The sequence below is a fragment of the Podarcis muralis genome, chromosome 4 (assembly GCF_964188315.1).
Source record: "Podarcis muralis chromosome 4, rPodMur119.hap1.1, whole genome shotgun sequence".
Taxonomy (NCBI): Eukaryota; Metazoa; Chordata; class Lepidosauria; order Squamata; family Lacertidae; genus Podarcis; species Podarcis muralis.
The window spans coordinates 100,928,802-100,946,123 of NC_135658.1; the positions used below are offsets into that span (position 1 = coordinate 100,928,802).

Here is a 17,322-nt window from a genome sequence, read left to right on the forward strand (position 1 = left end):
GAGGGGACAGGAAGCAGTGCAAATATACCCCATCAAGTGCACAGTTGTGGGCGAGAAACATTGAGCTAGTGTTCAATTGGAAGCGCTTATGTGGGGACAAATTTGTACCAAAGCACACACAGAAAAATCGAAGCTGTGTATGTACAGTGGAACCTCGTGTTATGGGCGGGATCCGTTCCAGAGGCCCGTCCATAACACGGAACTGACGCAAGCCGAAGCGCTGTGTCTGTGCACACACGTGGCACGATTTAGCACTTCTGCGCATGTGTGAGCAGCGAAACCCCGAAGTAACCCATTCTGGTACTTCTAGGTTGCCGCAGGACGCAACATGAAAACACGTAACCTGAAGCAGATGCAACATGAGATATGACTGTACATCAAACCTAAGTGTACATTCGCATTCTGGCATGTACACAGCCTAGCTTTTCAATCCAGCTGGAACTATTTTACCTGGGGAGCATTCAAACATGCAAACTTCACTGGCAACCTTCTGAAGTACTGTGGTCCTACCTTGTGCAAGTTTTTACTGGCAAATTATCAGCTCTTAAGACCAAGGATTAGTTACACTGACTGATGCTGTTAATCATTTCAAATAGTGGCCTACTCACAAAGCTTTTAACAAATAAAATACTTGCCAGCCAGCAGGGGGGTTACCAACAGCTTATGGAGGGAGGGCATTATTGACAGACAGCTTTGGAATCCCTAATAATTATCCTATTATGCCAGTTCTGTGATTATCTCACATTCAAAATGTGACAGCTGCAGCTTGCGAGATTGTTAGGCCCCGATGATTATCATAATTCTTAGCATTTATACAGTGCCTTGGACTGCTCAAAGACCATCATTTATGTTATCTCAGTAATCTTTATAACAGTTCTTTAGAAGGAAGGTTGCAGTTCAGATCCTCAGCTATTAAGCTTACTTAAATCTTAATCAGATTTTGGACGAGGGGTGAGGAACCTCCAGTTGGAGGGCAGATGCGTCCCTCCAGCTGTCACTGTCTGGCCCTTGACTATCCGTAGGCCGCCCTCCTCCTCTGCATCCTCTTCGAGTGCTCTTGCCCGTCTGGAATATGTCACTGCCCTGTGATAATGTCTCTTGCTTGCCTGAGCAGAAACCTGCAAATAGCTTGCCGTGAGTAGAATCATTGCTCCACCCAATGAGCACCTCTGGCCCTGCCCAACACTGGCATGTAGCCCCAAAGGGAATGTGATCCTTGTGCTGAAAAACAATATTTCCTCTTGCTTTAGACTTTCTACACTCAGAATGTTTTGAGAAGGACTGTATATTTAACATCTTTCTCTCTAGACACCAAATTTGGTTATGTTCTGTGTTCCGTTTTTAAGGGGGCCATGGCTGAGTGGTAGAGCATCTGCCTTGCAAGCAGAAGCTTCCAGCTTCAATCCCAAGAGACTCCAACCTTTTTATGTTTTCTGGAGAAGAGAGAAATGGTTATTAATAAACCAATATTAAGTCTGTGGCGTGAATTTGTCCATATTCTGTAAGCTTTCTGGTTTAGCCAGGTCATATTCTCAGCTCTACCAAAGGACTTTGTTACACCTTTAAGCACATAAACTGCATCAGAAAGTGGCTTTTTAAATTAATGACTTCAGCTTCAGTGTCAATATCCAAAAAAAAATTGGTTTCACACTGTGAGCAAATAATAAGGCTATTTCCACAGTTACATGGTGAAAAAAGCAAGCAGGTTAGACACATTAGTTGTTTTTCTACCTTGTGAAGAGGCTTTTTCTTTCATCTTCCTTTTTACCTCTTTGATAATTTCTTTTATAATACCCTTCTCTTCACTTTTGATCTCTGTCACAGCCATTTTTAACATTGCTTCCCTTTTCCGAACTAATTTGCTTGCCTCTTTATCTGCCAAGGGTGCTCCATCCGGTTGAGGATCTTCTCCTCTATAACATCTTTTTAAAAACAAAACTGCCTACAAGACAGCAAATCTGATTTGCAGTCAGTACTTACACAGTGGGAGTCATTTCCCCCTCATATCTGATACTGTTGGCTGCTGCTTCCAATTATGCCTTGTACTAGAAGCACAACTGCTGAGGTAACCGAGTTCTGTGATGAATCAGACTACTTCGGTTGCTAAGTGTGTGTCTTAGATTTCCCTCTGGCTTCCCTGTTTCGTTGCCATAAATGGTGGACCCAAAGGCACTCATCCACTTGCTACCATGTAATCCTCAGATATATTTTAGGGTCTGCATGAGAGGCAATCATGTGTTATTTATTAATCATGAGGTCATAATGATATGGATAAAAAGCAGGACAGAAGACAATGCCCAGGTTCAGACATAACAAAAACCATGTTTTGTTGTTACACGAATGAGCTGGAATGAGCCTTGGGCTCATGTTCAACTCCTTCTGCTTCTCTTGTGAGGTGGAGAACTTTCAAGATTCCTCTCATCATTAGTAACAAAACCTTCTTCTGAACTTAACAAGTGATGGGTTACAATTTGTTAAAAGTGAAAGATAAAAAGCAGGATGGGTTATTAGGGTTGCCACCTTTTATTTACAATGGCCCCACTGTCTTGTGCCATGTATTTCCAAGTGTGTTCCTCCAAAGCAGGCATGTTCAAAGTCCGCTTTGGGGATGTAATCTGGCCCACTGGTCGGTTTAATCCGGCCCCTGTGGCAGTTTATCCACTGGGGTAAAATCCTAAAAAAAAGTTCAACAACTTCAATCCTAAGAAAAAAAAGCTCATCATCTCTCTCAGAAGTGTCTAGACTTTGGATCACAACCTGGTAACCTGTAAAATGCAGGCTTCTCTATTGCACATACAATATGTAGGGTCTGTGTACAGAGATTAGGAATGTATGGATGTCAGGGATAGGAACACCAGACCAACTTCCATTTGCTCTTAATATGCCAGTTCTTTCCTATCCTCATCGGCATTCTTTTAATTTTCCTTGAAGCCCCCACAGATTATACCCTTGAACAGGACCGCCATGTTTGTTCCCAATTTGTCCTTTAGCAAAATTCACTGAAAATTCTACTTCTCCCATTATTTACAGAACAGTGAAGGACCCACAAATGATCCACATTTACTCTTGTGTAACATATGAACCAGCAGAAGAGGGCAGTTAAGTTAGCATACTCCTTCATGTTTCATCTTGCCTGGTCTTTTTAATAGTGAGTAATGGGGATGTTTTTAAAATTCTCCTCATCCAAATTTTGCCCCGGCCTTTGATGCTCCTGTCCTTGTTTCTTGCTGGTTCTTTTTGGAGGATGGTAAGCACTGTTTTTGTCAGGTTTAGGGAAAGGGTTAGCGGTGGATCACAATGCATACAAAAGCTCTTAGGTTTGATCCAGTTGGGCGTCTCCAGATAGGGCTTGGAAACACTCCTTTCCAACCAAAACCCCAGAGAAGCGCTCGTGATCATTGTGGACAGCACTATTGAGCTAGGCAGCCCAATGGTCTCACTTTGCAAAAGGCAGTTGCCAGTGGAATATGCTTTCTGTTACAACAGTAGGACCTAAACAGAGAGAAAAGCAGAATAATGTTGTTCTTTCCAGAAGTCACTTTGGAAACAGAATATTGGATGGACCTTTGGCCCTTGCTGGCTGGCTGGTTGCTTCTTGTATTCCTTTGCTGACCACTGTGGCTTCAGTGGAGGCTGTGATCTCAAGCACGGCAGTTGTGGTGCCAAACATTAAAGGAATTTGCGAGGAATGTTTTTGTTTCTTATTTTTAAATATCACTGTCCCTCCTTGAGGATTACAATAAATGTTCTGATGCATTGGATTTTTTCTATAGCTGAAGGCAGAACGATCCTCTCCTTTCCTAGGTTATACGTTCTCCTGATTTTTAAGGGATATGTCAGAGAAAGAACAACAGTAATAGTTGATAATCTGCAGATTTTATGGACAAGCAATTTTGAGTCTGACTCTCATCCTGTAAAGAACAGCAAACTCCTTCAGCTGGAACATGAAATAAAAGCTGAGCTGGAAAGGAAATGCAGCAATTTTCCTTTTTTTTTTTTTTACATGGTACTTCATTTGACTCATGCAATGTTATTTAAAGCTTAGGCTGCAATAAGCATTATTTGCAACATTGCCTTCAAAACCAAAACCCTGCATAGTAGGTAAATGAGCTAAATAAGAGACCCTAGAGATACACATAAAAATAAGAGTCTCTGCACTGTAGAATCCCACACACTACATTCTTAACTCTCACCAGGAGTAAGTCTACGGAACCAGAAGTGTTGCAGAAGCCAGCTATACAGGGGCTGTGCCTCCCATTTTGCCACTTGAGGTGCCTTGCGACAGTTGCTTACCCCACCTGCTCCATTGATTCCGGCAGAGAGGTAGCACCTGTATCCGTGCCAATTTTTTGCAACTTTGTTCCATTTTCTGGTAAATCTCATGTGCTCTGCAAGAACCTGCACGATTTCGGCAACTTCTTGCCAGAAATCAGCACATTCTCACCTGAAGTCAGTACTGATGCCAGTGCTGTTCCTTCTCCAGCAGCAGAGGTGATAGGGCAGGCTGCTGCTCTGCCTTAGCCTGGAAAATGGAAAACAAGTCTTTAAAGTAATGTTTTGTGCTGGATCGTAGTCACACGGCCGAGTTGAATGTGCTTTGCCATGCTCCTTTTAGAGGACTTTCACTGGTCTCAGGATGAGCAAAGTATGCCAGCTTATGCCAACCTATCTTTGGCTGAGCTGGAGTTGGAGACTTTATGCCAGCAGAGAGGTCTTGCCCATGAAGTCTGGATGGCAGCAGTGGCTTTTCCATCTGTAACGTGCAACATGTGTCAGCAATAGATTCTTCAACCAACCTGGAGAGTTGAAGCACAGAATGGAAAAGCGTCATGTGGGGACCATTTACACCTTTGTATGCACAATTAAAGACTGCCAAGCATTGTCTCTAATTATGTTTGTATGGCTGGCTCTTACATTATTTATTTTTTTATAGAAAGGATTTGAAGGCCTGAATGATGAGTGGTATATTAATCCTGGTAGGATTTTTTGTTTTTAATATGTTTGTTGGATTGAGTCTATCAATTGCAACTCTTCATATTGAATTTTTGCTGATCTTACTAGTTTTGGTCCTAGTGCTTTTAAAGTACATTTGCGCTGTTGTTTTCTGTTGCTGATTTTATTCTGATACTGTTTTAAGGTGTTCTGCCTGTGCTTTATTTTTATACTTTGTGAATGGACAGTATAGAAATGTTGTGAATAAATACGCAAATAAATAACAGCTTCTTTATTTACAAGTTTAAAGCTGTGAGCTTCTTTGAAGGCCTTTAGTTCCAAACAGTGGGTTCTAAAAAATCACAAAGTTAATGTATATGGTGGCAATGGATATCAGCATCTCTGTGGTACACATGCTTGCCACTGATTTGCCTCTTTGGGTCATGAGGCAGAGGGCTGTGTGTAGAGAAACTCCATGCATTTAGTTTATACATGCACAGGCCAGAGTAACCCTATGTGGAGGTAAAGAAAGGGGCTAAGTAGACACACTTCCTCCTTTGCCTTCATGCACTCAGTGACTTGGGATTGACCTAAATACAGAAGCATTCTCTTTTTTTTTTTTTTTTTTTTTTATAATAAATTTTTATTAGTTTTCCATAAATAAAGAATAAACAAAACAAAAACATAGACATAAACAAACAAAAACATGACTTCCCCATACCACCCCTTTCCTGCATTCTTGTTTCAAGATTTTTTAGCAACCCTCTGATCATAACTTAAGTATATTTCATGTATTTAACTTCAGTTAATTATTAATACCACTGTAGTTCTTTATCTCTTATAACTCTGAGCCCCTAATTTTCCAAATTACAACAGTTTTTAAGATAAACTTTGAATTTGTTCCAGTCTTCATCCACCGCCTCTTTCCCCCGGTCTCGAATTCTGCCAGTCATCTAATACAGAAGCATTCTCTCAAAAAAACGTGCACATGAAAATAGGAACGCTCCTATATTCACATGCCACAACAACATTCTTACACCTTGTGAGTGGATGCTCAAGCTTTGCCTCCCAAGGTTGAACGTAGAACACAGAAGACAACCTAGATCTTAGGTTGAAGAAGATCCAAAGAGTAGGATGTAAAAGTCTTCTCCTCGCCCCCAATGTAACTTAACTCAGGTTTGAACCCATGGTGAACAATGTGAAAGTTTTGGTGCCTTTTATCAGATTAGTACTGATAGTTCACAACAATGCCATGGCCCTATAGCAAACAACTGATGTACAAAAATCTGGAATAATTGTGTATACCCGTGTCTGAACCACCATTTTCATGTTGTCTTAATAGGGTGCTTGGGGGACTTTTAATATACTGTGTGATGGCCAAATCCGTCTACTTCTGTCCCTTGCCACGCATATATTCGGCAATGGGTCTGTGCCATGGAAGGTGGGGGAAGAAGTACCGGTAACTTTTGAATTTTAACAGAAATGTGTGTCTCTTTGCACTTTCTCTTTCACATGCAGATTGGTGATGAATCATTTACATCCATGGCAATGTATGAGCAGATGCCTCTAACTGTTTTGTAGTAGCAGTTATCATTGGGTACACACTATGGCTCAAAATGCCATAAAACCAAGAGAGAGAAGATAAAGCAAAATCTATTCAGACTGAAAACAAATAAGCAATGCAAAAGCTAATAGTGCTTCTTAGTTAATGCATATTGATTGCAAACCACATTGCAGTAATCTGATACATGCTTTGGTTTTTATTCTGGTTAGGTAATAAATTATTACTGGTTGCTTGAACACGAAATGATAGGAAACAGATCCAAAATTAGTGCAAAATATACAGTCAACAAATGCAATGTTTTGTTTTTAAAATGGAATAGCCAAGGCAATAGAGCAGAGTTTCTGTGTTTAGGTAGTTCCATAAATCATGAAAAGCAATAGATTGTATGAAAAATGAAAGAGAAAACAATTCATAATTTCATCCTTAATTTGAATTATAGTGAGAGTCTTGAGAGTCACCGATAATCTTTCCTCGCTGATTCTTAAAACATGTGCTTGTTACCTTAGTGGAGAACATGGCAAATGATCTATCTATGGGTAGCACAGGTAAAGGTACCCCTGCCCGTGCGGGCCAGTCGTGTCCGACTCTAGGGTTGCACGCCCATCTCGCTTAAGAGGCTGGGGGCCAGCGCTGTCCGAGGACACTTCCGGGTCACGTGGCCAGCGTGACGAAGCTGCTCTGGCGAGCCTGCACCAGCGCAGCACACGGAAACGCCGTTTACCTTCCCGCTATAAAGCGGTACCTATTTATCTACTTGCATTTAAGGGTGCTTTCGAACTGCTAGGTGGGCAGGAGCTGGGACCGAACCACGGGAGCTCACCCCGCCACGGGGATTCGAACCGCTGACCATATGATCGGCAAGTCCTAGGTGCTGAGGTTTTACCCACAGCGCCACCCGCATCCCATGGGTAGCACAGTCTAGTCACAACTCTGCTATGGCACAGAAATGTATGCTAGTAAGTGCTGGGCTTTGGGAAAGAGGCATGAAGCTCTGGCAGTGTCCTAGAGCCCTCCTGTCTCCTTCCTGAACGTGGGAAAGAACTAACTAGGCTTTGGAAAGGAGACAGGAGGACTAAATGACCCTGTCACAGCCGTCACACTTCCTTCCCAAAGACCAGCACTTACTAGGCTTTGGGAAGGAGGTGGAAAGGCACCCCCTTGGCCCCTGGGGGGAGGACTGCTCACGCTGCCCTACATCTGCCTCTGTAGAAGCTTCACTGCCACAAGCACAATGCAGTACAATATAGATGGAGTTGGCATGGCTATATTTAACACCTGTTGTCACTGAATATGAGAATTACTGTGAATGCTCATCACGGAGCACTCCTTTAATAAGAGGAAGCAGAAAGACAATAGTACAAACTGAGCTGGCAAGTGGTCCTGCCCGGTGTCTGAATCCTGGCAAGATACAGACACTGTGGCTGAGTGGTTCCTGGTGAATTGCCTGTCCTGCCCAGAGCTGCCTCCCTGAAGGAGCAGGCACCCAGTTTGGGGTGCTTTTGCCTCGGTGGCTGGAAACACCTGTTACCAGATGCAACTGGTGCAACAGCTATGGCCATTGATAGACTGGAAGAGTTTGATCACAGTAGATCAGGCACTGGTGACTTCAAGATTGGCTTGCTTACTTCTGAGTAGACTGTATTCTAATTGTTTCCACCTGGAGAGTTACGCGCATAAAACCAACTGGCATTAAAAGTGCTTAACTTGTTGTGTATGCCATTAGTGTTGTGATTAGCTGTCAACAGAATGCTCATCTTTTTAAAGCATAGGATCACTTCCCGAGGTTTCTGAAGCATTTGAGTGTTTTCCCCATACTACTTATCCATCTCAACGGGCTTCCAAAAAAGGGCTGCAACTATTTTTGTCTTTATTTTTCACATAGGGTAGGAGACTAAAGGAATGTCTCATCACAGGGACAGCCCATTTCAGAGCCATGAACACAACACAGATTTATATTAAAATATATGCAGAGTTTGTGCATGCCATGCGGTGCAGAATAATTAATTGAATAAGATATAAAATTGATGTTTTCAAAGGGGGAAATTTAGCAAAGCAAGGGAGATGAGCACGCTAGTGTCGGAAATTGCATCAGTGGTGTTTGCATGGCATTGTCGAGGACAGCGATTAGAGAGAAAAATCAAAGCTGTTTCATTAATCAAATCAATTCTCTATTGTAACAATGCAAAGATGTTATGTCTGCTGGCAGTCTGATTTGAAATCAAATGTCTATGGATTAATGAGTGCAAGATGATTGCTTCCAAGGCTGTTTTTGCAAGCAGAAGATTTTTTTTTGGGGGGGGGGGGTGGAATTGGAAATGTGGAGCTAGACGTATCTGGCAGCACAGTTTTGTTCTGAGATTCCAGATGGGCTGTCTTTATTATCATAATCACATGAAATTAAACATATTCTTGGGTGTATTCATTGAAACGATAGTCCTGGATCTTCATGTGGTTGAAATTGGAAGACCACAAAGTAGAATGAGCCAAAGTACATGAGCAGCAAATTTTTCTAGTGCAGTTGATGGATTGTACCATTTCATATTTCAAGTGGGAGCCTTTATGTTTGAGTATGCCCCATATTTATAATTTAAAAAATTGTGCATAGAAAAGTATGCTACGGAACCATGCATTTAGGCTAAATGTTTCTCTCTGACATTACTGTTTTCTGTGTACAGAAGTTTAATCTCACCCCACATTCTGGTATAGTCCTGTGAAAGCACAATTAAATGATTCTTCAGATAGTGTAGCTCCCCTCTGAGTCAGATAATCCATAACTATTATTCTGGAATTCCTGCACTTAGTTGTAGTATAATGAAAAAGAAGATCAAACTTTATATTTTACATTTTTCAGAGGTTAAGTGCTATGATACCTTTTAATGTGCCAAACCTATGCTCACTGAAGAATGAATCTCATAAACTACTCTAGCATAAAAGTAAGCTCATCTACTATTAGAGGAAGCTTCCCGGAATTAATTCAGGTACCATTCCACATTCCCCTTGGTCCCTTTTCTTCCTTGAGAAGTCTGTTTGCTCTGGTTCAAAACTAAATTGATGGTATATAAATGCCCCCTTTTGAGTTGAACAGTTAATTTTGCAGATTAGAAAGAAAAAAGAAATCCTTGTTCTGATGTTTCATCTCATTCCCCATGGTGCTATAGACAAATAAGAAGCATATAGCTCTTACTGAGTCAAGATTATAGTACAGCTTCTCAGGAGAAAATTGGCTGGCTTTCATTCACTACATAAAAAATGGCCAATTAAACATGGAAGCAGCAAGAAGCCAAAGTCCTCCTGTTGTGAGATGTGAAAATTAAATTGCTCTCTGCATTGGCTTGCCCCTTTTTCTGTCTAAGTTTAGCTCAGTGTTATTTCCTAATGTTCATCTTAATGTGCTTAAGGCCGATTGATGCCAAGTCTTGACTTCATGAGCCTTATTTGCTCAGATTAATTTTTATTCAAGGGGTAACCTCACTGGCTTCCACAAAAATCGGACCAGTTTCCGTTCTGAGGGCCAGTTTCCACACTCATATGAATCAGGGGGTGAAATGAAGAATTGTGGGAACTGTAGCTGGTTAAGGGTCTCCTAACAAGGCTTAACAAACTACAATTCCCAGGGTTCTTTGCAGGCTGGAAGCCACCATTTCCCTTGTTGGGTGTCAGTCTGGGGTATTCCACTGGGGAGGGGAAACAGCAGCTGCAGTTTTAAAAAATGGTGGAATGGCATCCTTCCCACCCACCCCAAATATCCACGAACAAATTGATGTCTGAGGCATTGTGGGGAAAGCTGTCATCTGTCAGTCAGCGGCTGTCAAGAACAGCCCCACTGCCATTTCCATAGCAAGTGGCAAAAATTATTTTTGTTCTCTGTTTTATTATTTTAAATATCCCTAGTTCTCCACCAATAAACAGGATAGAGGGGTATTCATGCACATTGGTTGTTTGAATGCTCTCCTATGCAAAAATCCCTGCACACAGAAATCTAACCCGCCAGGCTGAAGGGTTTAGTCTACAATTCTCCTTGACATGGTGTGTTTCTCTATGGAGTATTTTTCATTGGGGAGTGTTCCCCACCTTCATCTCCACACCAGCAACTTGAAATGCTACAGTCATGGGAAATCTTGCTACTCAAAAGTTTCAATCTCAGTGAGTTCAGTAGAAATCTCATAGTATTAAATATTTTAGGACTAGAGCCTTAAATTATATGAAGAAGGATTGTGAGACCACTGGCTTCACTTTACTTGCAGTTTTTATATATGATATTTTCAAGCATATACAGAAGTAGATTAGTTTCTTGGGAAGCAAATATCTTAGTTGTGTGTGCAATCTAGTTTCTAGCACTGATATACAGTGGTACCTTGGTTTACAAACTTAATCCGTTCCGGAAGTCTGTTAAGGTGTGCTTTCCCATACCAGCGGAGGACTCAATTTACACTCAACAGGAAGCAGAATATGTTCTGCTTCCAAGGCAAAATTCACAAACCAAAAGACCTACTTAATCCAAGTTGTTCATAAACTAAGCTGTTTTTAAACCAAGGTACCACTTAATGAGAACCCACTTTGGAATTCTCCACAGGAAATCTTGTGTGTGTCGGTTGAAATCAAGAGTATTTACAATCCGAGTTCCTTGTCAAAATTCAAATACTTTTTTCAAGGTTAGAATTGGACCAACAAAATCAACGAAAAATGTGGCATGCAATCATATATACTTTCCACTGCAACCATCAGTGTCAGCAATCCAAGCATGAGACAAGTTCTGGATCCAGATAATTTTCTTGAACCTCACTGATAATTTGACAAAACCTGACATCAGAAATAGAGCCAAGTCGGAAGGCTCCATGAGGAATGGAGAATGGGCACTAACGGAGAAAAGCAGGAAACAATCTGTTTCTTTTCTCCTGCAGTCCAAATTCTGGGCAGAGTATGGTGTGAGCAGGGAAGGAGTGTGTGGAAAGTAGCCAGATGATTTGACCTTCTTCTCCGACTGCCACAGCAAATCTCTCCAAATCTCTCCTCCAAGCCTTTTTCTCTTGGAAGCTATGTGGAAGCCCATTTTGTCAGGATGTTATTTACACTAATTGCAAAGCAGAGTTTCTCTAAGGTAATGAGTGTTCTGCCATGTTTGTAAATTTTGCAAACTGGCGGAACTGTTGTGTGGCAAACCAGTGCCAAAGATACTGCAGGGTCTGGATTCCCCCCCACCCCCTGTTCTTCTGGAGTTGAAAATATTTTGTGTTTTTGCCTGATTTTGTTGATGCACATAGCGCTGAAATTGAGCGAATGCAGAGTAGTGTAATAGCATAATATTTTGCAATGGTCCAGGGATACAACCATAAACTATTATATCTTAAAGTGCCACGAATGCTTTGTGAATGCTATCTAGGGAGGTGTGGGGTGTATTTAATTTCTAAAGAGACAGTCAAAGCACTTTGACCACGTACATGGGCCCGATTCAGACATAATGGAAAACCATGGCTTCATGGCATGTGACTAAATCACTGTGAGCCAGGGGCTGCCACACTCCCTTTCTCACCTGAAAAGAGATGTTCTAGCTTCTGGTTTTAAATACCCACAGTTCTGTGAGATCCAAATGTGGGGAGCTGTGGTTTATTTAACCTGTGGTTATTGAGAACAAACCAGGATCAAAATGTGGTTCCAGATTTGAGCTCTTCCTTAAACCACTGGTTAAAGAAATGCAGTTTGTGGGGTTTGGGTTTTGTGGGTAACTGGTTAGTTCAAAGTTGGAAAGAAACACTTGAATACACAAGCCTAAGGCTCGCCAAAGCTTCTTCACATAGCACAAACCAGGATACACCTGGCCAGTTTCTTCAAATTTATATATGGTGTAGATTACAGACTCCTGTGTGAAGCTTTGCTTGCATACTTCCATCATTAGTCATTTGCATTCATGTTGTGCCTATTCAAGCATAGCCGTTAACCATTACTACTGACAACTTCATAACCAGCAGAGTCAGACCATAACCCTGTTGAGAACTGTATCATAAAATGAATGCATGGAGCATAGCAGGATTGCATCTGTTGGACCTGCCCACTTTCCCACAAATTCAAAGCGTTTATTTTAATTTATTAAATTTATATACCACCCTTCATCTGAGGATCACTGGAGTGTTGGCAGTATAAAAGCACAAAATATGTGACATAATAATGAAGAAGACATTTTAGCACAGGTCCTGTACAGAAGTTTGATGAGCATGTTGTGTGCTGTGGGCACAATCCTTATTCTCCAACCCCCAGATTCATTCTATACTGAGGTCTGGGGGAATTTGTTGTTGCTGCAAGTATTTCACAGCTCATTATTATTCCACTCTTATGCTTGTCCAAGTATTATAGTTATGTATATGTTAAGGACACATTTTTATGATAAAAAATGATGAGGTCAGTTAGACGCCATATCATGTTCTTGCCTGTTTTTGTAACTGTACATTGTGGGATATTAACCTCAATGACTTATGTGCAAGTATGTTGTTTTAATGGAAAAGGAAAGTTCTATTGAAGGCTTTTTTTAAACTTGCAAATGGTGTCTTGCTTAATAACCTCCACTGGGTATTTTATTTGCATGGCTTTGGGGGGGGGGGGGTTATGTTTGATCCTGATACCAAATTGACCCAGTCAAATTTGTATCAACAGAGGGTTAAACATCCAATCTTAACAGTCACAGTTTCCCCCCAAAGATACCTGGATTGTTGATGTCAGGTAAGGATGCTGAACGTTCTCTTTTAGAGAGCCCATATTCTCTGCACATGACTTTAAATTCCCAGGGGTTCCCTTGGGAGGAGACTGCATGACTGTTGAAGCAATTTCAGTCTGTGATGTAGGCATCCTTTGGGACTGAAGCGGAATATAGCAAAAGAAGGGATAAATTAACTCTGTTGTTTTTAGTTTGGGCTTCTTCTTCCATTCCCCTCCTATTCTTCATTTATTCTGTTTACTTCAGGACCAGGCTTCCTACTGAGTTCTGCTTCATGTAGGGAAAAAGCTTTTTTTGCCTAATTGAAGAGCACTGTCGAGCATGTCACCGACTGTAGACCTTGCTGTAGTTAATTAGCAAACAAGTGTTTTATTTTTAAAGAGTTCACCAGATGATCAATCACAGATTTTAGATAGTTGTCTGAGTTGCAAATTCATTGTGCTACTGGAATGAAACTGGGTTTACAGGCTTAAAGTGGTACGATCTCTCTCCCTTGGGGATGAGGAATAGGGGCGATGATGGATGGGCTGTGCTTGAAATTATTCATTTGCACATTATTCATATTAGAATTCAAGAAATAATTATTTGTATGGCAGGTAGCCTAGCTATCCTTCCTCAGAGGTATGTGTGGGCTTACTATGTATGTGAAATAATGTGCTGTGGTGTTTTTGATCTTTGCCTGAAGTCAGATGTGCCCTGGAGAAAATGAAGGAGGCCTTGTTTCAAAGCAAAAGCAATGATGTCATCTCTGAATCACCAGGGTTATTGATGGACTGACTCTCCTAGCTCTGGCAAGTGGAATGAGGTGATAACAAGGCTTTCAAGTTTTACCATTTTTGTGACCAATTACCATTGTTTGTGACACATTAGCATAGAAAATCAGAGAATAAGGCCAGTTTACTATTATGTGTCTGTCAGCTGATGCTCAGTTTCTGCATGAGACTATTTGTGTGAGGCCTGGGGGAGGGCCTTATGGGATAAGCAGGAGTCACCAACTTTTTTTGGACCTGTGGGTGCAATTGCAAACTGGCTAAATTACTGTGGGTGCCGCACAAACTATACAGCCAAGCACTGATTTTACGGAAGCTCTCTTTAGTAACATGTACTCCTGTGAGCGGGATACGTCTTGCCCTACAGTTGTGTGAATCTTTAAGCATGTTTATACCAATTACAGTACTTCAAATGGCTTACAGCAGTGATTGCCAAACTTAGCCCTCCAGCTGTTTTGGGACTACAACTCCCATCATCCCTAGCTAACAGGACCAGTGGTCAGGGATGATGGGAACTGAAGTCCCAAAACAGCTGGAGGGCCAAGTTTGGCCATCACTGGCTTACAGTAATACAGTATCTGCTAATACAGTAGCCTAGAACCCTTGTACCTACAGGACCGCCTCTCCCGATATGCCCCACGGAGGACCTTAAGGTCCATAAATAGCAACACCCTAAGGAAGTTAGATTAGCCTCAACCAGAGCCAGGGCCATTTCAACACTGGCTCCAGCCTGGTGGAACACTCTGTCTCATGAGACCAGGGCCCTGCAGGATCTGATTTCTTTCCACAGGACCTGTAAGACAGAGTTGTTCTGCCTGGCCTTTGGCTTGGAATCAATTTGATTCCCTCCCCCTCTTTCTTTTTTCCTTTCTCCTTCTGTGTTGGAACTCCTATTTGGGGACTTCCCTGGCTTTTTTCTGGCCCATGTAGGACCAGTCTGGATAATTAGCCTTGGTGAAGACTTGACGTTTTTATCCCCAAAAAAGTTTTTGATTGAGTTTCCATTGAAATGAGGCTGCATTTTAATGTTTTAATGTTTTAATGTTGTATTTTAATCTTGTTTTTAAGCAGTATTTCAATCAATTGTTTTTATATTTGGTGTTAGCCGCCCTGAGCCCAGTCTTGGCTGGGGAGGGCGGGGTATAAATAAAATTTATTATTATTATTATTATTATTATTATTATTATTATTATTATCTGTATGAATCAGGAACACCATTCAGGAGGGTGACTGGGAGGCAACTGTCCACCATAGGTTTCTTGCCTCAAGTGAATATTCTTCAGGTGTATATCTATTTCTAGTTATTAAGAGGTACAATTCCCAAAACCCGAGTCGAGCAATACTTTATTAGGACTAACAAAAGTGATACAATCAGTGAGCATTTTTTTAAGTGCTCCTGTACTCTTCATCAGGCGAGGTGTTAAGCAAAGTTGGAGTTGGGGAACAGAAGAGGGGGGGGACTAGCTGCTTGTAGAAACCTAAGAGTCTGCATTGGTCACAACATGATGTGTAGGAAGGTAATGTATGAGGTACATAGCAGTAACCTCAACAAATTGCAAAGTGATTTATTTTAAGAGCATTTGTTGAGGTTACCAGTGACCAGCGCAGTTCTAAGCCTATCAAAGAACAGACTTTGAACCTTATTATGAATCTCACCTATCCTCGCCTTGAGATCTGTCCCCCTTGAAATGCCACCTCAGCAAGCATTCACATCACCTGGTGTGCTTGAAGGACTGTGTGAGCACACAAAAACTCTGAAAAGTTAATTGCTTTCATGTGAGATACTTGTGAGTTTAGTTTGCACTCTTAAAGGGATTGAGACAACAAGACCAGACACACTGGCTGTATTTGTAACGGAGCCTTATTTGGTGCTTCTTCAATCTTAACTATCTGGGGATAGGCTGCAGTTGCTCTGCAACAAGGGGAAAGCAGTCTTTACATGCTCAGAGGCACTTTTAAGCTATAAAACAGTCCTTGTCACAAGTCTTCCAATGTTGCACATGCTTAGGCAAACAAGATGGTAAATATATCCATTGCGGCTACACACAGCAGCATTACTAATTACTCCTTTGAGTGGGCATCCTCTTAAAACTAAAATACTTTTGCAAAGTGCTACAATTTAAAATACGATGAAAAACAACAACAGGGGCAATACACCCCCTGTGATGCTAACTATTAATATTCAATGCTACTGAATTTAAAGCAAAGATTTACTAATTTTATTTGTCAAGTTGTTCAAGTGGAAAATCAGTTTTTCCCTGATGGGTTGCAGGTGTGGGCATTGTGCAGGGAACTAGGAAGGCTACATTGGCTTATAACAGTATTGAAGACTAACAGAGATCAAACTCTGCCTAGCTGGTGAATTTATTGTGTTTGTATATTTCTGTGAGAGAGACAAGCTGCAAAAGGCAGGAAACGGACTTGGTACTTCAGAGGGGTTCAAGAACACTTGACTGTATAGACAAAGAAGAATTCCATTTTCTGAATGGTGTCCTAGTCCAGCCTTAAAAAGGAGCAACCAAAGTAATCTCTCTTGAACAGACTCAGGTGGAAGAATGCCAGCACGTTACATAATAAATTGCATACTATCATGTGATAGAGGTCCCCAGTGGGACCTGAAACCTGACATGCACAAAGAATAAAGCCAGTTTTCACGATGTGTTGACTTAATTTCCAAACATCCTTTAAAATACAGCTAGATTTCTGCCATCATCTGGGGACTGAATCAACAAGGCTGTGGGAGGCACCAAATTAATTTTGCATTGGCATTCTGGATGCTGCTGATAATTTGTTCTGACATTGTGGCTATGGGTTATGACTGCAACAAGCGGGAGTGATCTGAGTGGACATTGCAGGAGCCAAATTTAATAGACTTACTACTGTAATTTTCTGCCTGGAGGACAGCAGAGACTTTCCAGTGTTCCTGCAGCACAACAATTGGGGATTACTACGTAACAAGTCCGCAGGATTGGGAGAGGACTGAGAGGATTAATGGAGTATGACAAAATTGCACCTAAGGGGAAATCTTCTGTGGCAGTAGCTCTATGGTAATGTGGTAGACCAGGCAAATTGGCAATTGCTACTGATCTTTACACATGCATGTCTTCAAATAAAGTGTGTCAAAGTCAACTGGGAAGCAACAGTGGAGCTAAGACTGTCACAGCTGCTTATGTCACCCAACACACAAATCGCTTAATGCTATCATTTTAAGTATTTTAACATCAGAGTACGTTAACCATCGCTAGACCGTGAGCACAGCACTAAACAATCTTGCACTCTGTCCTGACCTCTCATACCCAGCTCAGTGAGATCTTAAGAAACAAGACTCAAAAATGTGAAGGACTATCACA

The 17,322-nt window shown here is 41.4% G+C and overlaps 1 protein-coding gene and 1 long non-coding RNA gene across 11 annotated transcripts in view; both read left to right on the top strand.

Moving 5' to 3' along the window:
• PCDH9 (protocadherin 9) overlaps positions 1-17,322 on the top strand; it is a 737,830-nt gene that overhangs the window by 24,325 nt on the left and 696,183 nt on the right. The gene's annotated exons all lie outside the window — the stretch shown is intronic.
• LOC144327558 (uncharacterized) lies at positions 5,894-15,725 on the top strand. Its single transcript, XR_013392696.1, has 2 exons — positions 5,894-7,041; positions 7,414-15,725. It is a non-coding gene; the product is annotated as an uncharacterized LOC144327558 (long non-coding RNA).